The sequence below is a fragment of the Parasteatoda tepidariorum genome, chromosome 2, assembly GCF_982258835.1.
Source record: "Parasteatoda tepidariorum strain Cologne lab strain chromosome 2, Ptep-v5.0, whole genome shotgun sequence".
Classification (NCBI taxonomy): domain Eukaryota; kingdom Metazoa; phylum Arthropoda; class Arachnida; order Araneae; family Theridiidae; genus Parasteatoda; species Parasteatoda tepidariorum.
This window is the reverse complement of record NC_141756.1, coordinates 92,273,655-92,298,591: the sequence shown is the minus strand read 5'-3', so window position 1 is coordinate 92,298,591 and position 24,937 is coordinate 92,273,655. Positions and strand designations below refer to the sequence as shown.

At 28.2% G+C, this 24,937-nt stretch overlaps 1 protein-coding gene across 4 annotated transcripts in view; it reads left to right on the top strand.

The window, feature by feature from the left end:
* LOC107453385 (calcitonin gene-related peptide type 1 receptor) overlaps nt 1-24,937 on the top strand; it is a 411,922-nt gene that overhangs the window by 234,569 nt on the left and 152,416 nt on the right. Inside the window, exon 1 of one of the 4 annotated variants that reach the window (XM_087157755.1) lies at nt 9,904-10,153. The exons of the other annotated variants lie outside the window; for them this stretch is intronic. The gene's annotated coding sequence lies outside the window, so the exon portion shown is untranslated. Of the gene's footprint in view, nt 1-9,903; nt 10,154-24,937 lie in introns of those variants that run through there. 4 annotated transcript variants of the gene reach the window in all.

Genomic DNA, 24,937 nt, shown 5'->3' with positions numbered 1-24,937 from the left:
TTTACTTATGAAGCATTTTTTTGTGAAAAAAAACAAACGAAAAAGTTAAATATGTACTAAATAAACGTTAAATATTTATTGAGAAGCTAACTATATGCTAAATTTTTAACTTAAAACTATTTTTAAAATTGTTTTTTACCTTATTTAGTTCATGAGATTTGGAGAAAATATCTATTAAATTTTTTTTTTCAATTTGCAATTTCTTTCTCAACTAATCAAAACATTCTTTTTATAAATCCTTATTTAACTATAAAATAAAAAAAGAAGTAGATAAACCTATTTTTTATGCTATTTAATAAAAAACGGGGGAAACCTTTAAATAAAATTTGCTTTGATTTCTCATGAAATTTAAAAAAAACAATATTATTTAAAATACGAATTTAACCGTACATTTGTAAGAAAGAAATTATATGCCCAATATTAGTATATTGAATATATCACAAAAATATGTGTAAACCATATTATTTTGCATGATTCAATTTTTCAAGATTTCGTAATTTAGTAAAATATTGTGCATAACATATTGTAAATCATAACGAAAAATGGTGAATTTAAGCTTAAAAGTGATTTCTTAATATTGTTCTGCTTGTTAATCTGTTGATTTTAAGTAGTCAGATGTAGTTGTAAAATTCAAAAGAATTAGATGATTTCGATGAAGGGTTGATTTCGAGTACTTTTTCTGTCATTTTTGTTTTCTTACTTCTTTCGTTCGTTCTTTCTAGAGCCCCTGAATTAGACAGACCGACTCATCATCTATTTTTGGAGCAAAGAGCTAACATAAGCACAATACTGACATAACGTTAACTTGCGAACTTGTTTGCTCCAATATTGCTTGATAGGTCAGAGTACATATTGTGACGTAAGCTTAAAAACGGCTATGCAATCATGTGACTGACTAAAGTCAAATGAGACGAAACTCTGAAAATTAGTTATAGCATTTTAAAAAAGGTGTATCGTCTGAGAAGCTACTTACTTATCGGGTAAACTAGAAAAACACTAGTAGTAAGAACGATTTCAATTCGAACATTTTGAGGCGGGCCTATACTAGCCAAGAACCATTGAAACTCGTAATAAACATAGACCTGTATTATTATTTGCGAAAAAATTCATAAGTATATAAAAACGAATCAAGATGCTGAAGTAATAGTCATAGATAATTTACTTTTTTTCCATTCAAAAATCGATAAACAATCTAACCTCCCATTTCCGGGTAAATAACAACTTGTATAGACCATAGCATTTTGTACTCCTAAAATGTAAGACAGTCGAATATCGTTTATCCAAACGCGGATTAAACTAATTGTCCAATTAACCGGATTGATGAATGAACATAAGCTATTTATGTTTTCTTACCTTTTTCCAATATTTTTTCTTACAAAATGCTGTGTATAACATCTGATTTTCTGAAAGGGATAAAAAAATACTTCTTTTTGATCCTTGGTCCCCTAAAAAGAGTCGAATCCGAAAATTGACCAGGAATACTTCGAAGGAGATGAGGATCTCTGGATACGAGGGATTGATGAGGAATTATCTGAAGGAAATGGGGTATTCTAGATACGACGAATTGACAAGGGATTTGTTTTGAAGGAGACCATGAATTCTAGATACTGCGATTAATGATAATTTTAGATGAAGGAGAATTTCCCCTCTTTTTTTAACTACAAGATATTTTTCCTAGGATATAATTTCTATCGCTATCTGATGGTGCAAAAAGACGAGGGACTTGTTTTGAAAGAAACCATGATAATGATAATTTTAGATTAAGGAGAATTTCCCCTCTTTTTTTAACTATTTTTCCTTGGATATAATTTCTATTGCTATCTGAAGGTGTAAAAGGTCGAGGGATTTGTTTTAAAGGAGACGATGAGTTCTATATACGACAATTAATGATAATTTTAGATTAAGGAGAATTTCCCCTCTTTTTTTAACTACAAGATATTTTGCCTTGGATATAATTTCTATCGCTATCTGAAAGGAGACTATGAGTTCTAAATATGACGATTAATGATATTTTCCCCTGTTTTTTAACTATAAGATATTTTTCCTTGGATATAATTTCTATGGCTATCTGATGATGTGAAAGGACGAGGGATTTGTTTTGAAGCATACCATGAACTCTAGATATGACGATTAATGATAATTTTAGATTAAGGAGAATTTCCCCTCTCCTTTTTAGCTACAAGATATTTTACCTTGGACGTAATTTTTAACTCTATTTGATTGTGTAACTTTGGTTACGCGATATCTCCACATTTTTACCTTACACTTGTAGACAAATGCAGTTGTTTTTTAATAGATAAAATCTATGTGTATGTTTGTAGACAAATTTCATGTAATGTTACGGTTGGGTTTATAAACAAAAAAAAGGACAAGCCTACTGCTATGATGTCCATTGTAGTTAATTTTAGTTTGCGCACACAGTGAACAAATTGTTGGTTTTTTTTTTACCCGGAAAAAGAAAAAAAAAGGAACCTCTTATGCCTTTAAAATATTAACTCGTTTAGATTAAAAACCATTTAATAAATTCACCCCCAAAAAAGGAAAGAAAGAAAAATCACTGGTTAAACATGATTAACACTATGAAAAAATATTGCATTTTCTATTTTTTGCTCTCTCTGAAATATTAGGTTTAACGTAATGTTGTTAACGTTAACGTAACCTTGAGCCATTTTCACTGCCTAGCAAATTTTCTGCAATTTTAATAAGGTGCTAACCATATAATATTTTCATGTAGGTTGAGACAAACTACCATGCAATGAAGTTCGAGTTTGTTTAGTTTGCACGGTATATTGTTAAATTTGGCATTATTAATGTTTCAAATAATTCAAATTATAGTATCATTTAAAGCGATCTAACATAATGCAAACACTGCCAAATTACACTTTGACTTATTGGTTTCACATGACTTTAACCAAAAGGAACTTTCCTTTGGTCAATCTTGATGACAAGGGCTTGCTCTAAACCCATTAAATTCCGGAATCCCTAAAAAATTCATTGTATACGAGGAAAAGGTCAAAATATCATTTGATGAATTGCAGTTACAGAAGAAAATCTTGTATCACGTTTATACTCCTTGAAATTAAAATTGGCTTCTCAAGGCCACATTTTCTATCTTCGTCACCTTGGTAACGAAAACTACTCTTTTTATTCACACGGTAGTTAAAAGAGTATCTATAACTCATAACTGTATATTATTCTAATAATAACGTAAAAGCGAGATTTGTGGTAACGGAGAGGGGATATCGCGTAAATTTGGAACGTTTATTCTATTTAAAGACTATAAATTTTTAATATCTTGTGCAAGAGAACAAGTTGAAATGCTTCTGTGTTCATTAAAAATTTTGGTTTCTTTTGCATCGCTTGAAGTTGGAAGGTTGGTCACTATTGTATTGTGTCCTAATTAGTTCTCGTCTTCATAAATAATCTCAATGTATCGCTATATATAAATATAAAACTAATATTGTATCAATATCAATACAATCGTGCAAGTTTTAATGTCCTAATACTACCTAAAACGATCTCATTATAGTACTTCTAAGCATACAAAATTATTTATTCATAAGGAAGAGTCCTACTTGTTTTATTTTCTCTAATTTTGTCACAAAACAGAAGAAAAATCGAATTTTAGATTTGACTTAGCTCCAATCGAAAGCATATCAGACAAAAATAGCGTGCTATTTTTACATTAACTTTATAATTCCATCACGATATACTCTCATCCTCTCGAAATATGATTGGCTGACGCACGCAAAGAACACGTGCGAATGATATATGAGATCACACATGAGACCGAACATGATGCCAATACGGGAATACAAAAACTGTGCAGCCAGGTTTGGTTGATCCCAGACGAATTATTTCTTCAAAGAATATTCGGTGATACAGATTATCCTCCTACGTGATTTTTTATATGATCACGCAATTGTTCTATGTACGCCAAGATCGGTGATAACCTCTCTGGCCGCCAGAAGTTGACTCAGTGTCACTTTCTTTTTTGCAGTTCAAGTAAAGAGTTGGCTCCATTTTCGTTTTCTCTGGTCTTTTTGTTACATGTGAGTGGCATCATCTGACGTTTCTCTTGCTAGAGGCCATATTGTGAGATTGTATCGTATTTCAATTTGCTTGATGGCTTTTCTTGAGAAAGTGGAAAAGCGGCAAATAGATTTATTACTTATTTCTTGATTCTATTTAATGTTTAAGTCTCTCAGTGTTAATAATTTACCTACTGAAGTGGTTAAACCATTTGTTACCAGTAACCACGTTATACATATGTCATTAAACTAATTTAAAAAAATTCCACTTCATTGTAAAAAGGAATTACGTACTTAGTAACTTTTTGGCATACCTATGAGATTTAATTATTTTCTTGAGGCTTACTATCGAACTAGTTTTGGTGTTTTTATTCATTCTAATTGATAAAGCGTAAGACGCATTCTAGATGAAACTCTTGTATTAAATTAAATAATTCGTCTCTAGTTTTCATTAAACGAAACTATAATTACTATAATTACTCTTCATTTATAAACTCTAGAATAACTTGCAATTTTTATATGGTTTTCATAAACTTTCTTATTAATTTTCACTCATTATTGTTTTGTTTTTTTAAATTTATGTAAGATTCATTTTTAGATTTTATGTTTACATTTTATATATATATATATTTTAAAAAAACTTATTTTAAATTAAATTAATATAACTATTCTAGCTGCTTTGGAAGTTATTACAATTAATAAGAAAAATCATTAAAGATTTTCTAGATTTTAAAATTTTCATATTTCTTGAAGAATGGCATAAGAGTTCTAATATGTTTAAAACTATATTTTTATCTGATAAAATCTTCATCTGCGGCAATCCTCTTACGGAATTCGTATCTAGTTCTATTCTTAGCTTAATATCCTGACTGGAATTCACGTCAAAATTTCAAATTCAGTGTCATCTGCATCAAATCAAGATCCAATACGTTTATTTTTCTAAAAGGTGACTGAAAATTACCCCGACTTAGGAATAATACCCCCCCCCCTTAAACCTACTCTGACAGAGTTATACACTATGCATAGTAAAAGGTATGTGTCAGCAGTATTAATTTATTTTTTAAACGTTTGAGATATTAATCGATACCTCACTGACGTTAGCGCTGATGTCTTATCCAGTTCAAGAAAAAGATTTACAACGTCGTGTTTAACAACTGAAATCTTCTTCAACTGCTAAACGTTTTTTACAAAATTTTATCTGACTCCATTCCATGAGTAATATCATGACTGGAATTCACGTCACCATTTCAAAATCAATCAAGATCTAACAAGTTTTTTTTTTCAGATGGTGACCAAAAATCACCTTTCCTACTAGGCCAGACTTACTTGACTTTTTCTTCCAGACTTTCAGTATGTTCAAAAAGATACTAAAACAATGAATCGATTAATTCAAACCTCGACTTAGTAATAATTAGTCCCGATCCAAAAAAAACCTGTAGGCAATATTATCTACAGTAATTATGCAGAAAAGTAACAATGTCAACAGTATTAGTTTTGCCAACCGAGAGTTTTTTTAAAAAAATATTTGACGTTACATTAGATTTTTTCCTGACGTAATCGCTGTTGCCCAATTCAATTTTACAAAAAAAAAGAGATAAATAATGTCGAGTTTAACTTCTGAATGGTTGTTATTAAATAAATGTTCTAATCTAATGTAAACAAAACTTTTATTAGGCAAAACCCAGTCTTAAAATAAAATTTTAGTAATAATTAGTCCCCCATCAAAAAAAATTACATAGGCAGTATTATATGCAGTAATTATGCAGAAAAATAAGAATGTCAACAGTATTAGTTTTGCCAACCTAGAATTTTTCAAAACATTCGAAATTTTAATAGATTTCTTGCTGACGTAATCACTGATGCCTTGCCCAATTCAATTTAACAAAAAAGATAAACACCATCTAGTTTAACTCCTGAGTGGTTGTTATTGAATAAAAGTTCCAATCTAATTCAAACAAAATTTTTATCTGGCAAAACACAGTCTCAAAATAAAATGTCAGAGGCTTTTTCAGCTCTCCTCAGCGCGTAAGTTTTTTACTGGAATTTACGTCACCTGTCCAAATGCAGTGCCGTCTGAATCCAATCAAGATCTAATATCCGGGTACAGGAAACAGTCCCTTCCTTTCAGTTTTCGCAAGTTCAAGAGCAACAGGACTCCAACATCCGGGGCAAACAGCAACTAGTGACATATATTGCCCACATTGACGTACAAAATGAATTAAATACTCCATTCACTTGGCTTTTACGGAAGAAGGATTGGTTGACATGATTTTCAGTTCCTAAATTTGTGAAGAATTCTTTGAAGGCATTTTGTTTTTCCATTTTTCAGTGGAAGGAATAAAAAAAAAAAATTTATTTATCCAAAATTGATAATCTTTTCTTTTTGTTTTACTAAAATGCGAAACTATCAGAGTATGCTTCTTCAAATGTTGATTGTAAAATTTTTAAAGATTCAACTGATATTATTTTGCCAAAACGGATTATCTTTTTCAAATTATGCTCGGAATTTATAAGTAGAATATCAATAGTAACAAGTAATTACAGTTTATATTTGAGTCGAGCTCAACATTCGTATTAATGCTTAATTACAGGGAAATAATGTTAATAGCTATTTACATGTTAATAAAGCTAAAAATAAATTTATTATTTTTTAAAATAAATTAATACTCCTGTAATGACTTATTACAGCCGTAGAGATTAGGGGTCATCAGTTGGTCAGTACGATCGCTTTCACGTTATTTTTCTATAGCTGAGTTAACTTCAAACCGATGCCTGAAATACATGCCCTGACCATCGCAACGGTATTTCATGGCCTTAACCACAATGAAGTTATTGGTTAGTTATTACAGATGAATCATTTAGACTTTTGGTTTCAATCATTTTCATTCAATTATGTGATACCAAGCTTTATCATGCATGTCTAATATCAATCTTTTCCACGCAATTATAAAATTCCAATCTATTCTATGCATGCCCAATTCCAATTTTTTTCCATGCAATTCCAATCTTTTCCATGGGTGTCCAATCTTTTCCATGGGTGTCCAATCTTTTACTTGCAATTATGCGATTTAAATTTTTAATGCGTGCTTATTTAAATCTGAACCAAAAAAAATTACACTTGAAATTCTGATTCAACAATAAGCGCAACAATAATTTTACTAGGACCATATGTTTGATTTACTCATAGCAAGTACTCATACTCGTACTCGTTAATACTATACAAAGACATAGATACTCTGATTTTCACTAAATCAGTAATTAAACATTTTCGATATAAAAAATCTCCACTGAAAAATTTTCTCTTACCAATACTTTATATACAATATTAAGTTGTCCTGATATGTTTGTTGTTTTTCTTCCTTTTTGGTTTGTTTCTCCATTACTTTTTTTTTGCTTTCCATTAAAATAGCAATTATTAACACTCACCGGCATTAGTTACTTCAAGTATTTAAGAAGCTTTCTTGTTTTTTTTAATGGAATAGACCTTAGAGTAGATTTGCTAAATTCGGCTACGTCCAACTAATTCCGTGCCAAAATAGGATGTTAGGTTCCAACCTATGGATGTTTTGACAAAAATAACGGACTCTCCTCTATACCAGTGGTTTCCAACTGGCCTGCCCGGGGGCCGCATCCGGCCCGCGAAGCTTTTTTGTGGCCTGCAAACTAAAATATGTCAGTTGTCATTTTTTTGCGGACAATTTTCGTAAAAAATCTGTATGGATTTAAAATACTTTTCTCGTTAATAAAAACTGAGTTTCTTCGTTTCTGTGAAATTTAACATACCAACGGTGCAAGAAAATTTTTTCTCAGGTTTTGCATCCAAGAAAATATTTATTCAAATACAAAAATAATTGTGTATGTTCCTCTTTTTTATTTCTTTTTTTTTTGTATTTTGTGAATATAATTTAGCATGTGTGTATCAGAAATTTTCTCGAAGAAATTCTCCGATTTAACTTTGTGAAACCACTTATTTTGGACGAAAATATTTACACACACATTTGTAAATTTTAAATTTGAGATGTAAATATCTATTCTCTGGTGGTTGCAGCAGACAAACCTCCATTTTCTCATTGAATATTTTGGGAGCTACTATGTAAGTTTTAATACCAACCTTTTTAAAGTTTTATATCTAAACAATTAGATATTTGTTGCACATAACTGTTTAATACTTATGTGCACTTTAAAGTTATTGTAGTCTGAATTTTTTAATATGCAATTAAATATTTTTAAAAATCTACTTCTTATTTTGATTTGTAATTCAATACTTTTGTTTTGTACAATTTGTTAAAAATCTGACAGTAATATTTAATGCTCCTTCAAACATAAAAGAGTCCTACATAAAATTTTGATAAAGTTGCAGCCGGCCATTTTATTTGTTTTTTTAATTGCGGCCCCCGACCTCATGTAAGTTGGAAACCCCTGTTCTATACGCATGACGTGTGATCAAATTTTCATATACAGGGTGTTCCGTAGAGACCAACCTAAATATCTATTTTAGAACTGTTAATAAAAATCAAATCGGAAAAATGTATACATATTCGGGGTTGCAAATTAATATTCAAACGAAAAAATAAAAACGCTTCTGAAATCTGATAAATTACAATACACTAAGGCGAGAGTATTAAACAACAAGGAAGGAAATAGTGAAAGAATTAGTGAGGAACATTGAGGAAGAAAATAGTGAAGTGTTGTCGTGAGTACAGTGTGAAGTCGATTATTAGAAACACCTTTAAATTTCAACCTCCAAATAAACATGTTTAATGTTTATTTCACCAGCTACCCATTACTGCAATTACAGTACAGCACCGATTATCCAGATCAAGCCCGAACCGGATAACGAAAAATCCGGATGATCATACGATATCGATATTGTATTTTCCCGGTTAAATACTTATTCGTGACCCACATCGTGTTTTCTGTTTTATTTTCAATTCTGGTAAGAATTCTCTAAAAAAAAACTGCACTCAGTGGCGCGACAGCCCATAGAGGGCCAAGGCCTACTGTGCCCGTCTCAGTTTTCTTGACCTGGGGTGCAGGAGCAGATGTTCCTGTCAGGTGGTCAGCCGAACGTGGAACCCCCAGTGTTTAGTTCCCAAGCATGCTTGGTACTCATTTATCGACCCACTGAACGGATGAAAGGCTGAGTCAACCTTTGCCCGACCCGAGGATCGAACCCAGAACCTGTGCGAAGCGCTACCTCTCAGCCATCGGTAGTCGATAAGAATTCTCCTGATGCATATTAATGGTGATCTTCATGTAACACCCTGTCAGGAATGTGAATAAAACTTGAATTGTTTTTGTATTTAGTGCACTATTTTTTTTTATTTGATATAGTTGATATAGTCTCATTTTTTTATTATTGTTTTTACTTTTAAATTGGAACTTTTTACTCTTAATTTTTACTTTTGAATCGAACTTTGATCTTTCGATTAAACTATCAGGAAAATTATAATTTTTTATATCACACAAATAACTTTTAGAAAACTTTGATTTACTTCAGAAGCTCTGAGTAATTATGAAAGAACAAAATATCAAGAGACTGAGGTAAATATCACTTCCAAGTTCATAAATGTGTTCCCATTATACTAATCTGTCTTTAATGGCTTCTTATCAATTCTAATTATAATTCAGTTTCTGCTCGAGTGATTCTCAAAGTCAATGAAAATAACAAAAATAACTGAATTAGTCAGAATCAGTTTTCATAAACGTGACTTACTCTTTGTTTACAACGTTCTAAGGAAAGGGATAGGTTAGGAAAAAAACTTTCTCTCATATGTTTTTTTTTAATGCTTGTGATTTATTCTGTATCATTCCGCGATGACACTGTGAGCTTGCGCATCTATAAATAGTTCTCTGGATACCTTTCTTTCTTGTTGTATTCTTTATTCTTTACCCGCCTTCCGGCGGTGAGTAGTATCTGTTGTTTCTAGTGGATATTCTTCGACTCTTGTCACCGTTTTGTATGTGAGATTGAAGAAAGTGATAAGTGAGGAGAAGGAATTGGAGCAAAAATGTTTCGGATTAAAGAGAAAAAAATGTTATCGGAAATGCACTCACATCCTTTTGTTCTTGTTAATTCAATTATGTCAAAGGAACTGAAATAAATTTGGATTACTTTTTAAGTAAGTTATTTTTTATACATTTATTTAACTAGTTAAAAGATGTTTATTTAAGTTCTGATGTTTTTTTTTAAGAATATGCGTGCTTAAGATTTAAAATTATTTTATTTTAGATAAAATATTTTAAAAAATATTTAGATTCTGCAATTTAAAAATTGGATGTAATGGGTCAAAAATATATTATATTTTTAATTAAGTATTTTATATTAAATAATAATTTAAAATTTTACACCGAAAATAAAATAGTAAATAATATATTTTTTCTATCATTTACATAGTCTTGTTGAGCTTCATTTACTATCGTCCATAATTCTTCTTTGCTTATTGTTTAATAACATAAACATGTTTAAGTTCATATTGATTGTTTAAGAAATTTTGATTTTTCAGTGTAAATTTTCATTGTTCTGTGATTATAATTCCTCATTCATGGTAAAGAATAATGTTTTAAAAATGTAAGCGAGATTATGCTATTCATTAACTGTTAGACTTAAACTTGTATAGATATTTTTTACTTTTAGGTTATCATTAACCAATCTATAAAAAACTATTAATCTTTAAAACTTGTATAGATAATTTTACTTTTGGGCTATTAATAATCAATCTATAGATAACTATTTATCTATAAGATTTGTATCGATATTCTCACTTTTGGGTCATGAATAATCAATATATGAATAACTGTTAATCTACAAATCTTGTATAGATATTTTTACTTTTGGCTTATTAATAATCAATCTATAAATAACTATTAGTCTATAAAACCGGTACAGATATTTTTATTCTTCTATAATCACTAATTAATCAATAAGAAATTTGGTAAGGTAAACTAACCAATGAAGGAACACTTAAGCTTCGCTTGCCTCTTAAAAAAATCATATTAATTTCAGAATTCGTAATTTTAGTTAAATGACAGTGTCAACATATTTGTTACTAATTGCAAATTATGTAAAAAACATTTGGAGAACTTACATAATATTGTTTAAAAGTTTTGGAGGTTCAAATAACAAGTAGCAAGAAGACCAAGTGAAGGAACAGCTCTTACCAGTGAATGGACACCCAGTAAAGGAACACTTAATTTGGTATTTTTTAATGCTCTTTATGAATTTATAAGGCATACAAACATTTAAAAACAAGCCTATTCTTGAAATTATAACATATAAATACTTGGAAAATGTTAACTTTTTTTTTGTAATCATGAATTGAAAATTAAAGTGTCAACATATTAACACATACTGTTCATTCACTGGGAAATCTATGCCCAGTAAAGGAACATGCCTGTTCCCTCACTGGTTATAAGTTGTTTTTCGTATTTTTAACATACTTTTGATGCGGAACACCACTAAAGGTACAAGAAAATTAAAGTTTATCTTTTATTTTCATTAACTTAGAGAAAAACCAGTAAAGGAACACTTGTTCCGTCACTGGTTTTTCATCGTTTGGTGATCCAGTGAATAAACACCCCCTTATCTCAATACTTTATTATGCTATGATGCTTAAAAAAATAAAACGGAACTTTAATAACTATATTTTGAATTCTCCTTTACACAGTGAGAAAAACAAAACTATTACATGCAATTAATTCCACTTCAAACATATAAATACAAACACTCACCTTGTAATTTTTTCAAAGAAACAAGGTGTTGCAGAGATAATAACAAATTCAAAATTTTTTCCAGATAAGTCTATTTGACCTGGTAATCCAGAACATTGCTAGATGACTTCCTATTGTTTGGCAGTAAGCTATTGTTACCAATCAATCTAAAGAAAAACTTTCAAATTCTTATTTTTAATCAATATATGAAATGTTCCTTCACTGGTTGGTTTACCCTATATAAATATATATAAAAAAAATAGTTTGGTAAAATTTAGAGCACGCCAGTAATTAATTAGTGGTTGCTTAGGTAGTTTATTTTAATCTTTAAACTATGAACGTAGTGATATGAGAAGTTAATATTTATGGAAATTTTATAAATTTTCGCTATTGGTTTCCTGGACTGGAAATATATGAGTTACACTCCAATTTAAATTATTTCTAAGTTGCGATCACTTACCATAAAGCAATTCTTTACTTGAATTCAGAAGTAACATTTCAGAAATAACGTTTAAAGTTCTTTTTCAGAATTCTGCTTCAAATTCTAACGTAGGTGTTTTCTTAATAATTTCGAATTCAAACTATGTAACTATTACCTTTAAAATGTTTCTTTTTCTTTTGGTTTCGGAGACTACAGAGAGAAGAATCGATTACCATGCTCTTCGAACAAATTTTACTTTTTTATTTGAAAGTTTGAAAAATTTGTGAAGGTAACTAAGCTTAATAGTGTAAAAGGCACATTAAGAACGTCAGAATTGAAGAACATTTCGAAAAAATGAACTCTAAAAGTTGTTTTCAAAACTTTTGTAGTTGAGTACACAAGTGCATTACGACAGGTGGAAAGTGCCTGCAAACATATTAAATGGTATACGTAATTCACGTTGTATTTTCAGGAATTATTACATCATTACTAAGAATTAATAGCCAACCTTTGTATTCATTACTATGCAGAGAGCAATGACGTTATAATTACTCTATAATGTATCTATTTTCTTAGTGACAAATAGTAATCGGATTAATGCTCAGATAATAATAAAATTAAAAAAAGAATGTGGATAATTTCTGAAATTTGAAATTATTATGAATTAAAAGAAAATACGTTTTATATTTCTCTGAAACCCCTATTCAGAAGAAACTAAAAAAACTCAAGAACTATTAAAAAATTAGGGTTAAATGTTCGAATAAAACTGTTTTCAATTAAGATTACTATACTAAGACTTTCAATGTAAACTATTTTATTAGAATAGTTAAAAATTCCTAAAACGATGCCTTTTGTAGTGGTAATGAATGAAAAAATAGCCATTTTATATTGTTTTGTGAGCTTATTTAAATGTGAAGTTAAAATAGATTTCAATATATTAAATAAATTATATTCAGAATATAACAAACATACTCTTCTGGCCGGGATAGCCTGATTGGTAGGGTACTGGACCCATGCCCAAGAGGTCGTGGGTTCGATCTCCGCCTGCCAAAGATTCCCCGTGTAGTAAATGGTGATTTATGCATGTTAAATCTGTCGTGTCACAAAGTCCTTTATAACAAATCATACCTCGGAGGGTACTTATTCAGGAGTTTCCTTGTCTTGTGGATTAGTTCAAAATTACAAGGCTACGGATTTGAACGTTAGTAGTCATAAACCCGAAAAATTGGGTCGGTAGTTCAACGACGGTTATAAAATAAATTAAAAAATATACTCTTCTATAGTTGAAATTTTCTTAGTAGTAATAGTAGTTTATTTACACCGCAGTAGAGCTGTTTAATGGGCTATTGACAACGGTCGGGAAAACATCCCTGAGGATGATCCGAAGACATGCCATCAACATTTGATCCTCTGCTGAGGGGGTAGCTCTTCCGCTTTGGTACCGATACCATGCACCCTTGGTCTTTTCGACGATTCATCAAAGTGGTCACCCACACGCTCACTAGCTAGTAATGATTGATTTCGGTTATCTACAGGAAACCGTGTTTTACTACCAGTCCACTGTGAGGACTCAAAAACGTTTGCAATTTTTTTGAAGTTATTTTTCTTAAGTGATTATGCATTGCGATTTTAATTGGAGAGAGATCTTTTATGAAGTAATAAGACTAATTGGATAATTACATTTTTGAAGCATTTACAAAAATAAAACTATTCTATAATTCTTATTACTTCTTTAAAATTCTCACTACAGTTAAAAAAAAGTAATGGTAATCACTTATAAAAAATAATTTCGATAAAAAAAAGAGTTATAAATTTTAAAAAAAAGCTTGTTTATAGTTTTATCTCTCTTAGTATGGATATCACATTTTAATTCACTTGACATCAAAAGGAAAACCAATTGCCTTCCCTCTTCTCTTCTTTTTTTTCCGTAACACTTGCTTATAACATTGCTGGTTTCGTCAGTTCGAGTTCGTAATATATTGTTTGAATTTCGCAAAGCGGAAACAATTTTGACCTTGTATATTTAAAAACCTCATTTGTAAAAAACGAATTGAGCTCCTATTTTCTGCAAAGTTTAGTCAACATAACTTTTGCAAGGATACAAATACCTCTACAAATAAAAATATGAAAATTTCTATAATAATCTTTCAAAACATGCTAACATTTAAATTACAAAAGATATTCTATAGCTGCAACACTAAGAAAAAAATTGCATCAACAAATTAGCAAACATAACAATACTAACGCATTCAATGTTGCAGAGTGTTTGGAATTTGGTACGGTCCACTATATACGAACCAGTTAAATGAGCAGAATTTGAATTTGTGTTGAAAACGTGCTGCAAACTTACTGAACTATACCAGGCCTTTAAAAATCACTTCAATTCTAAGTCAAAATAAGGTTCCCTTTTATTCAAAACATTTTCAATATTTAAATTAACAAAACAGAATAAATCTTTAGACATATTTAGAATTCTTAAATTTTTATTAGTTAAATATTGGATTGGGAAGAAAGTAATCTCGGTATATTTTAGTACGATATAAAAGTCAATTTTTTAAGCAATGACTAAACTTAGTCAGTCAAATCTTCGATGAACTTTTGACTAACTTTCTGGTATAGTTCGTTCACCAGGAGTCGACACTTGGCTCCACCTTCTCGGACGAAGAGTTTATTTCAGCGCGGGAGTAAGAGGAGAAACGTCTCCACGCTTAAAATTGAGACTACCCTTAATGCGCGCCAAACGCAAACAGTGAATTCTTTTTCAGTCACTTACTTCACTTCATCAACTGCTATTATACCTTTCTTAACTCTAGATAATTAAATACATTGCAGCAAAATTTCTCACGAAGGACAAACTATTCACTCAAAAGAGAGAAATATCATCAAATTTATGAAATATTTAATGTTAAAAAAATGGTCATAAAAATTGCAAAATAATTCAAATTTCAATACGACTATGCGAGAATTCACACTTCCTAAGAAGCATGTGTGATTTCCTCGCCAATTATTTTAGCTTGAGTGAGAAGTGGTGCTAAAGGTCATCGAACAGAATGGACGATTAAACTGCAATGCAAAATAAATATTCAAAAAGTTTAAATAATAATTTTTGAGTTACAATTTATTTTAATTTAAAAGAAATTAAAAATTCTCATAAATATTAAAAAATGTATACCTACTTTGTTTATTAAATTGCAAAAGTTATTATCTTAAATAAACTATTGTTAGTATATTAAATTTTAATTAACACATCTTAAACTATTTTTCACGCGTCATTTAATGGAATGATAAATGCGAAGACACTCAGCAGTCTTAAGAGCTTGCTATCAAATGACTAATAATAAATCTCTTCAACTTGTCATTTTAAGTAGTCTTATAATTACTTTTCTGAAGTGATATAAAGGCAATTTTTTTCGTTCCTTGTTTAGTGCTTAAAAATGTAATGAAATAAGAACAAGTCAAACGAAAATAATGTTGACTAAAAAATTTTCTTCTAGTTTAAACCTATTCTCATACTTAAAACCCTTTAAGTTAAAATTTCGTTTCTTTATGAAGAGATAAATATAGTTACTACTATGAGACTTTTAGTTAACAGATTTTGTCTGCTTCTTTGTTAGTTAAGTAGCTTAATCTTTGAGCGACAAGTTTTATTTCAAATAAAATATTCGATGAAAACTATGAAGAATGAATACAATTTTTATTTATTTTGAGTATAAAAAGCATTATTGTTTCGATCTTTAGGCGAACAAAGAGAAAATATGCCGGCAAACTTTACCGGTATAATTATATTTAATGGAAGAAATAAAACAGTGAGAAATAAAGAAGTGTAAAATTTTGCATTAAATATTTCCAATTTTGCTTTTGAAATTAAATACCATGTTATTTTATAATGTTGTGATAAGACAATAATATTCAAGACATTATAAAATCATTACTCTTAATATATAACTTTAGAATCTTTTAAAAATAAAGAAGTATAAAAATTATTAGTCTCAAATTAATATTTGAGCAACGAAAAAATTTTTACCTTCATTAAAGTTAAAACTAACATCATCCAATTAAAATTTTACCATCAATAAAGAGGAAGTATTATAACCTGTTAAACTTTATTCAAATATCAAACTAGTTTGAACATATTTTATCTTGTCTTTCGTTATTTGTCAGATTTCTATTAAGCTTCCCCCCCCCCCCTTTAAATACCAATTTCTTCTCCTAGTTTGTATTTTTTTAATTATTTATTTTCTGAAACTAAATATTAAGAGTGGTGATGACGTCACACTCAGATTATTCAATTGTTCTAGGAACAAAATAAAATTGTTTTAGGAGTTTTTGTTCTATCGCAGTACACAAAACATTCGTGCGACATTCCAATTGCTCACGAGAACGCTGCAAAATATCAAAGAGCATGCTAGAACATTTCCAGCTACACAATAAAATTAATTTCGGAATATTTGCTTTTTTCGGGCCACATGAAACATTTAAGCGACATTCAAATTCTGCACAAAAACGCTGCAAAATGCCAAAGAGAATAATTGCAAGTTGAATAGTTTTGCAATGTTTCAATACCAAATGGAATTTTTGTTAGTGGAATTAAAAATGTTTGAATGATATGTTTCAAATTTATGCTGGAACACTGCAAATGTCAAAGACTATGCTTGATAATTATTAGCAATACAATGAAGTAGTTTTCGGAATTATTATTTTATCACGCCACATAAAACTTTCGAGCGTAATCCAAATCCTGTACTAGAACACTGCAAAACGTCAAAGAGAATAATTGCGAGTTGAATAGTTTCTCAATGTTTCAATAGCATATGGAATTTTTGGTAATAGCCCATAAAATATTCGAATGATGCTTCAAGTTTGTGCAATAGCTTTTGCATATATTAAATGTTTATAAACTTAACTGCATGTCCTTTTTTTTAACAGTATGCGAAGTTTTTTGTTGAATATTTATGTCATTTTGGGGTGTAATATTCAAGAGATAGCAGGAACTCTGCAAAACTTGTAATTAGACTTGCATAAATGTTTCTTTACCAAAGAAGATCATAAATATGTCCTCAAAATCTTGGAAAAATTTCCATTCCTGGATCTAGACAAGACATAAAAAGGTTATTTTCCAAAAATAATCCACAAAATACAAACTATTTAATTGTTTAGTGATGCACTGACTAATACTATTACATTATATATATATATATTCGGTATTATTGCGCATCAAAGTTATAAAAACAAAATTATTATTTGTCTCAAATCAGTTCTTTAGTTTCTATTACATACGCTCTCATTTTACCTCTTGATAAGTGTACTTTTATGATCATTAAGAAGAAATATTTTTATCATGAGGAAACGTAAGTGATCCACTGAGAATGCCCTTCGGGACAACGAGTCATTAATATCAATATCTTCAATTCATGAATCGTGTCACGTAAATGTTTGTTTTACAAGACACGCAAAACTACTTTCTTGGTATCATTTGCTTTAGATATTCAACTTCATTTATGAGTAAATCTTCAATTTATTTTATGAGTGATTTCAGTTTAGAGAAGCATATTTAATCTCAACTATGTAATATCTAATCTCATATTTAATTTCATACTGTATATAGTCTGTCCATAAATTTGTGTTAACCTATGCACGCGATGAATAATCCTGTTTTTTTTGCAAATAACTCAATCGTTTTTTTTTTTTTTTTGGTATCTTCTTATTAACTTGTCTGTTTTAAGGCTTATTGCGGTTAAATCATGTGGAGAAAGAAATGCTGGTAAAATTACCGTACTGTACGGTAATGACATTTATGGTAAAGAAAAAAAATATGGTAAATAAAACTAAAATATACGGTGTTTAAACGATTTATTTAATAATTTTCCGTTCATAACGGTTTACTGGAAATTTTGAATTTTCAAGTTATACATTATATTTCGATACATTTTGTAAACACAAACAAACTGAAAAGTAATTTTAATTGAGTAAATGGTTTCTACGCCATGATCTTGATAAAACTGTAAATTTCACCACATTTACAAATTTTTATCACGTATTATAAAACCGTAAGTCGTTAATTTTACCAAAATCATTACCAAAGTCCTTCAATAAAAATTGCTGAGCTTTTTGATATTCCCATAGAGCCAGAACACTGTAAATTTTACCATATTCTGGTAGTTTCAACCATACTGTTTAACTCATTAAACATACATATAGACTTACTAGAAATGCTATAATTTATTCATCACTTAACCTTATTCATTTCAAGTTAAAGTTTTTATTACAATAAGCCTAAGCAAATTCAGTCTGGTTGAATATTTATTTGTTAAGTTTCTAACTGAACTTGCGGGGGATTAGCTGGTTGTGATAAACGTACGAAATATCCCACAGATTAGAAAATACCGCAATTATGATCAGATCAAGACTTTTGCCAGCAGCATTTGCGTAGAACCAGATTTTTTCAATCAAACAACGATACTTAGAACATTAAGATTCTTACAAAAATTTAAATTTAAATATTAGCTGAAGTAGACATGTTTTGCTAATTGCAAAGTGATACTAATTTTCGAAATTGCAGAAATAATTATTAGAAGCTTGCTTTTGAGTAAAAAAAAAAACAGAACGATTTTCAGGCAGGAAATAAGATGTTTCTGCGTATTTATGCTACTAAGCAGAAATTCTGGAAACTTGTTAAGTACCTATTTGAAAACAAAACTAAGAACCCGCTTAATTTAAAAATGACATTTTTGAAAAATGTGTCATATCACTATATATATTGTTCCAAGCTTTCCTATTATTTAGGTAGTTGGGAATTTTTATTACAAGGATGGAAAATGCTTCTAAATTATCTTTCGTCGGTTAATTTTGATTGTAAGTAACGCAAATTTGATAGATTCTCTTAGATTATCTTTTCGGTTAAAGGGGAAATATTTTCTCTCTTTTTACATGGTATGGCGTTGTTGATTATCTGTTAACTTCCATTTTCACTGTGGTTTTCCAGTTTTTTAATTAGTAAAAAATTATTTTAATGACAGTTAGAACTTGGTAATTAACATTTTTTTTTACTTTTTTGGTTAGATTATAATTATTTTTATTTATTTGTGTATAATATCATTTTTAACGAAACTAAAACGTATTGCTTTTTAAAAAAAGGAATTGATAAAGTGTCGAAAAAACAGTGTTATTGAAATATGAAATAAAAAACAACAATTTTTGTCAACTTATTAAACAAAACAAAGACACTATAATTCAGATGAGAAAAGAGTAACATTGATATTATGAAAAATTTTTTTACAATACAGTGCACATCAGAAGCTAATATACGTATTAATTTGTCTTATTAGTTCTACAGTAAGAGAGAAAAATACAGATTTAGAATTTTATGTGATCTTGAAAATATTATTTTGTCTCACCTGTTTTGCCGAAAATCAGTTTTCAAGGGTCAATAAAATTATTGATTATTCTTATCTTTTCATGAAATTTTTCACAAATAAATGTTTTAAATATTACAAAAATTATAAAGTATCCTTAGATGTTAGGATATTACATAGTTTCTGAATAATAACAATTTTGAATCAAAATTGAGGAAAAATAAACTATTTATAAAGAATACAAAGCTTACCATAGAAAAAATGCACACAAAGGTTTTTCGAATATCAAACAGTAAATTAAAATGTGTTAACCAAAAATAGTTTTTTTGTAATCATATTTTGTTTATTTGTTAAATATTAAAGAAAAATCTTAACTCTGAAATATTTCCGTTAGAAAAATCTTATATAGCTTCTTCTGGAAGTATTAAAAAAATAAAAGAGTGAAAATAAGTGCCAAAAGGTATTTAGACAGGCAAACAAAATTAGTTTAAATATTTACGCCAACATTTTTTAAAGTATTACGAGTAGCTTTTTTTTCTGTATTTCATCAAAAAGTATTTTTAAAAGGTTTTTTATGCAAATAAATTAAACCTTTCAACACAATTTTTATTTTATTTTAATGGTCACGAAAAGAAAGAAATCGTGCAAATAACAAATATTTAACTTCAGAGAATATATTAAATTTCAGAAAATTCAAAACATAAACAGCCCAGACGTTTTTACAATATTTTAGCTCTTGCATATTTTGATATTTTCTAATTAGAATTTTTTGAAACTTATTTTGTTTCTCGTGATTTAATGATTAAAAGAAAGCAAAGTGCAATATCAGTGGCTGTTCATAGTTCTGAATGGAGTTTCAGAAGGCTATAATGAAAAAATAAAGCGAATACAGTAAGTAAAGAGCACAGAACTCTTAAGGAATCAGATGTTTTTTAAGCACAATTAACATACGATGGAAAGTAGTAATAGAAGAAAGAAGGGTTCACCTGAATATTATATCCCTAAATTTTAAACACGGATAGAGATTGGAGGTTATATATATACATATATATATATATATATATATATATATATATATATATATATATATATATATATATATATATATATATATATATATATATATATATATATATATATATATATATATATATATATATATAATAAGATATATGACTTTGGCGCTATATCATTACAATATTAGAAAGCACTATTTTGCGGATGTATTCATGAGAGCTGACGAAAAGATTATACTTTTTCGCCTTTTGCTTTCTGACATATTTTTATTAAAAAAATTTTAACTTATGATTCTTTTCTTCTTCTTTAGAGTTTTAAAAATATTTTTTTTCATTTCTTTATCACGTTTCTCTTTTTATTTTTGTAATTTTATGTAGATTATATTTATTATTTATGTATTTATTATTTTTGTATTTATTATTTTTGTATTTATTATTTTTGTATTTATTATTTTTATATTTATTATTTTTATATTTATTATTTATTATTTATGTATTTATTATTTACATATTTATTATTTATAAATATGTTGTTTGTATAATTATTATTTATATATTTATTATGTATACATTTATTACTTTATACAAGTTTTTTTAATGCTATACTATAACTATATTTGATTAAAAACTTTTCTAAATTTATGTTTCTATATTTATGTTTCAGTTTAATGACCAATTATTTTTCAATAATTGATATTTCAATATATTGTTTCAATAACAGACAAATTTACAGACAAATTTTGTCTACCAGGGGGATGGAACTTTTAAATTCATACGCTATTTAGAAGCCATTTATTTACAAGAACTAATAACATTTTGAAAATAACGAAAGTTGCATTTTCAATTACTCCATGTAATAAGTATATAACCTGAAACAAAATTACTAATTAAGTTTTAAATGCACAGTACAGACAATAAAATAAAGGATTAGGTTTTGATTTGCATAAAGTTATCAAACCCAAATATTAACTAGAGACCTATTTCCAAGAAATAATAACATTTTGAAAATAACAAAAGTAAATTTTGTTATATAGTAATAAATATATATTTAATAGTAAATTTTAAAAGTGAATTGTGTTCTAATAAAAATTAATTTGTTTTTCAATACATTGCACAAACAATAAATCAAATAAATGGATTTTGTCAATAACACACATATAACTTTCAAACTCAAATGTTATCTTGAGACCATCTATATTCTCTCTGGTATAATATAACTTCAAAAAGCCACAATGCCAAAGGAAATGTTTCTCTTTTCTGTATTTCTCTTTTACACACTTTTCTCAAAAGTCTATAAATTATTTGAAAGTACATTAAGGCAGTTTTGAAAACCGTTATTCCAGTTACTTTGAAGCACAAAGGGATTTCATTTTTTGCCATATATCTCTTGTTACCATTGGTTGACGCTTTGCTCTTCTTTTACTTCTTTTCTTTATAAGGTGAATACAAGAATATAGTTACACTGGTTTCATTTTTTAAAATGCATTGTATATATTTTATCTTCGTTTTTATTTCTGATTTCGATAATATATAGAAAGTGATTTTCGTTAAAGTGAATTTATGACTTGGAGATTTTCATGTAAATTTTATTTGATTCCGAAATAGTATTATGTATAATTCTTAGAAAAAAATTTCAGAATTGTTAATTTTTTAAGAAAATATTAATTTAGTAACCTCAATTATTACACAAGGAATACAATTGCTGTAAAATTATCGAAATATATGGTAATGACATTTCTGGTAAAAAAAAAAAACATATAATGCATATTCAAACCAAAATGCAAGGTATTTAAATCATTCATTTGATAATCTTTCCGTTTATATGGGTAACAGTTCAATGGAAATTGGAGTTTTCAAAATTATACTTCTTAACCACACACTCAGTTGAAAATAGGAAACTGATAAGTTAATTTACATAAAATAAATAATTTTAATGTTTTTTTCTGGGTGACCATGATAAAATTGCAAAATTTTACCACATTTATTAAATTTTTTCACAAATTTTCCACATTTATTAAATTTTTTCAAATTTTTTTTCTATTTTCTACTTTTACAAAAAAATAGGTTAAGTCAGAAACACGGTAAATTTTACCAAATTTTGGTAATTATGATTACACTTTTTTTTTTCTGAGGTACTTTATGGAGAACAGTTTTTGCAGTTTACAATTATTTCCTGGAATAACCCAGAATAATGATATTTATGATTTAATAGCTTTTCACCTTCCATTATCCTTTACGGTTAGGCCTAACAATCTAAAAAAAATTTCTTTGTTTCTACAGGAAGATTTATTTTTATGAACTGTTTTAACAATCATGCATTTAAATCAAATTGACGCTAATGCCATTTATGTTGGATATGGAGAAATAAAAATAAGTGGTCAAGAAAAGGAAAACGTGTGAAACACGCTGCAAAATTCTGGATTAAATTACGATGTAAAATACCGGCACTTTAATGCATCATCCGTAAAATTCATTTTAGCGTAATATCTATCTTAAAATTTAAATGGATTGTATAATTAAGAAGATTTAAAATAGATTTTAATTTTAAAATCTATTTTAAAATTTAACTTTACCGTTAAATGTAATACTATAATTTTTACAGAAATATTTATTCAGTTAAAATGATACAGTGATTTTATGTTAATTATATTATTGTAAAAATTACGGTATATCAGATTTCTTTCTCCGTAACATGTTCCGGCAAAAATTTATTTTACGGTAAAAAGCATCGGCACTCTGAGTGCCGGTACTTCTGAAAAACTTAATGAACTGAAAAACTTATTTTTACTAAAAAAACTAAAATCATTTCTTTTGCGCATACTTCATAAATGCCGTTAATAATTCAGAAGTAAAAAAAAATTGGATTGAGTAAAGTGTATATGCAGTTTTAAAACAAATAATTATTGAAAATATCGCTTGTGATATTCCATTAAAATGGCATTTTGAAACTGAATATGCATTTTTAAAAATATATAATTGTTGGAACCAGTATAAATTCATTCAGAAAGGCTAAAAACAACGGTTTTAATTAATTTTTTTGAAAAAATCACCCTTTTTAATAAGATATTAGAGTCCTGTGACATTTGCATTGAATTGTCATATTTGGTGAGAGTCATCTTTATGAACAAACAACACTTGTTTAACTCAATTAGTTAAACTGAAAAAAAACTTCGATTCTAAATGTATTATGCAGAGGAAATTTAGTAAGAATTAATTTATCAAAAAAAGCTATCAATAAAATTTAATTTTAGAAACTAAAAGTATTTTTTATGGTTCCACTTAAAAAAAGATAGTGTGTTTCAATACTCACTCAAATTATAGTAGAATGCAGTTATTTGTACAAATTTGACATCAAGTAGCAATTGTTCCTGTTTTTTATATTATTAAAATTTTAATGCTAATAAAAATAAATATATATTCAAATGATTTGCTAGTTCTATACTTCTTCAAGGAAAATTCAGTGTATTATTTATACCCAAATGCGAAGAAATATTCTTTTATGTTTATGCATTTTTTTACACAATTTTGTCTTAAAGTAAGTATTGTTAAACTAATTTTTACTCAAATCTTTGACTTGGTGAAGCGGCATTTCTTACGGAACGTGGTTAGTCTTGTGCATGGTTCATGCAACTTCGAATTTTTGTTACAATTTTGGTCATTTTACATTGTTTAAAAACTGATTTTGTAATTACAATTCAACACACTACGTTGGCTCACAGTGCGTATGGCTTTGTAAGCAAACAAAAATAATAAAATTTACGCTCAACATGTCAAACTTCTGCCCTGTTTTCAAAACTGTCAACTAACAACTTAACTGTCTTCGTAAACGCCAATGTAACAACGCCTAAAACCACCTACAACTGTAAAATTTCTTAATGCAAGCATTAAGGTTTTTAAAAAAAATAGTTTTTCATATTGAATTTCCTTTTAAATTTAGAGAAATTTAAACGGCAAGGAAAAGGGAAAAAATTTTTGTTAAGAATTTTAGTTTAAAGAATTTGTGAATAAACAAATATCACAGAAATCTGAACTGTACATTGTAGAAATTTAAATAATAATTTTTAAATAATTTTATTGATTTTAATCCATTTTGTATTAATATAAATAATTATAAACAACTGATTTAAAAATTTCCTAATTGTTTTTTTCTTCTCTATTTTAAGTACCGAATATTAAACAACATGAATTTGTAAACATTGGAAAACACGTCTTAAATAATATTTTCTTTGTAAAATATGATTTATTAAATGTTATCCTTAATTCCTACTTACGTATCTATCACCGAAATATAATTTTTAAACTATCTTTAAAATATTTTTAATAAATTCATATCTAAAGGAGTGTAAAATCATCAAGTTAATTAAACAATTATATAAATGTGTTGTTTTTTTTAAAAGGGAAACTCTT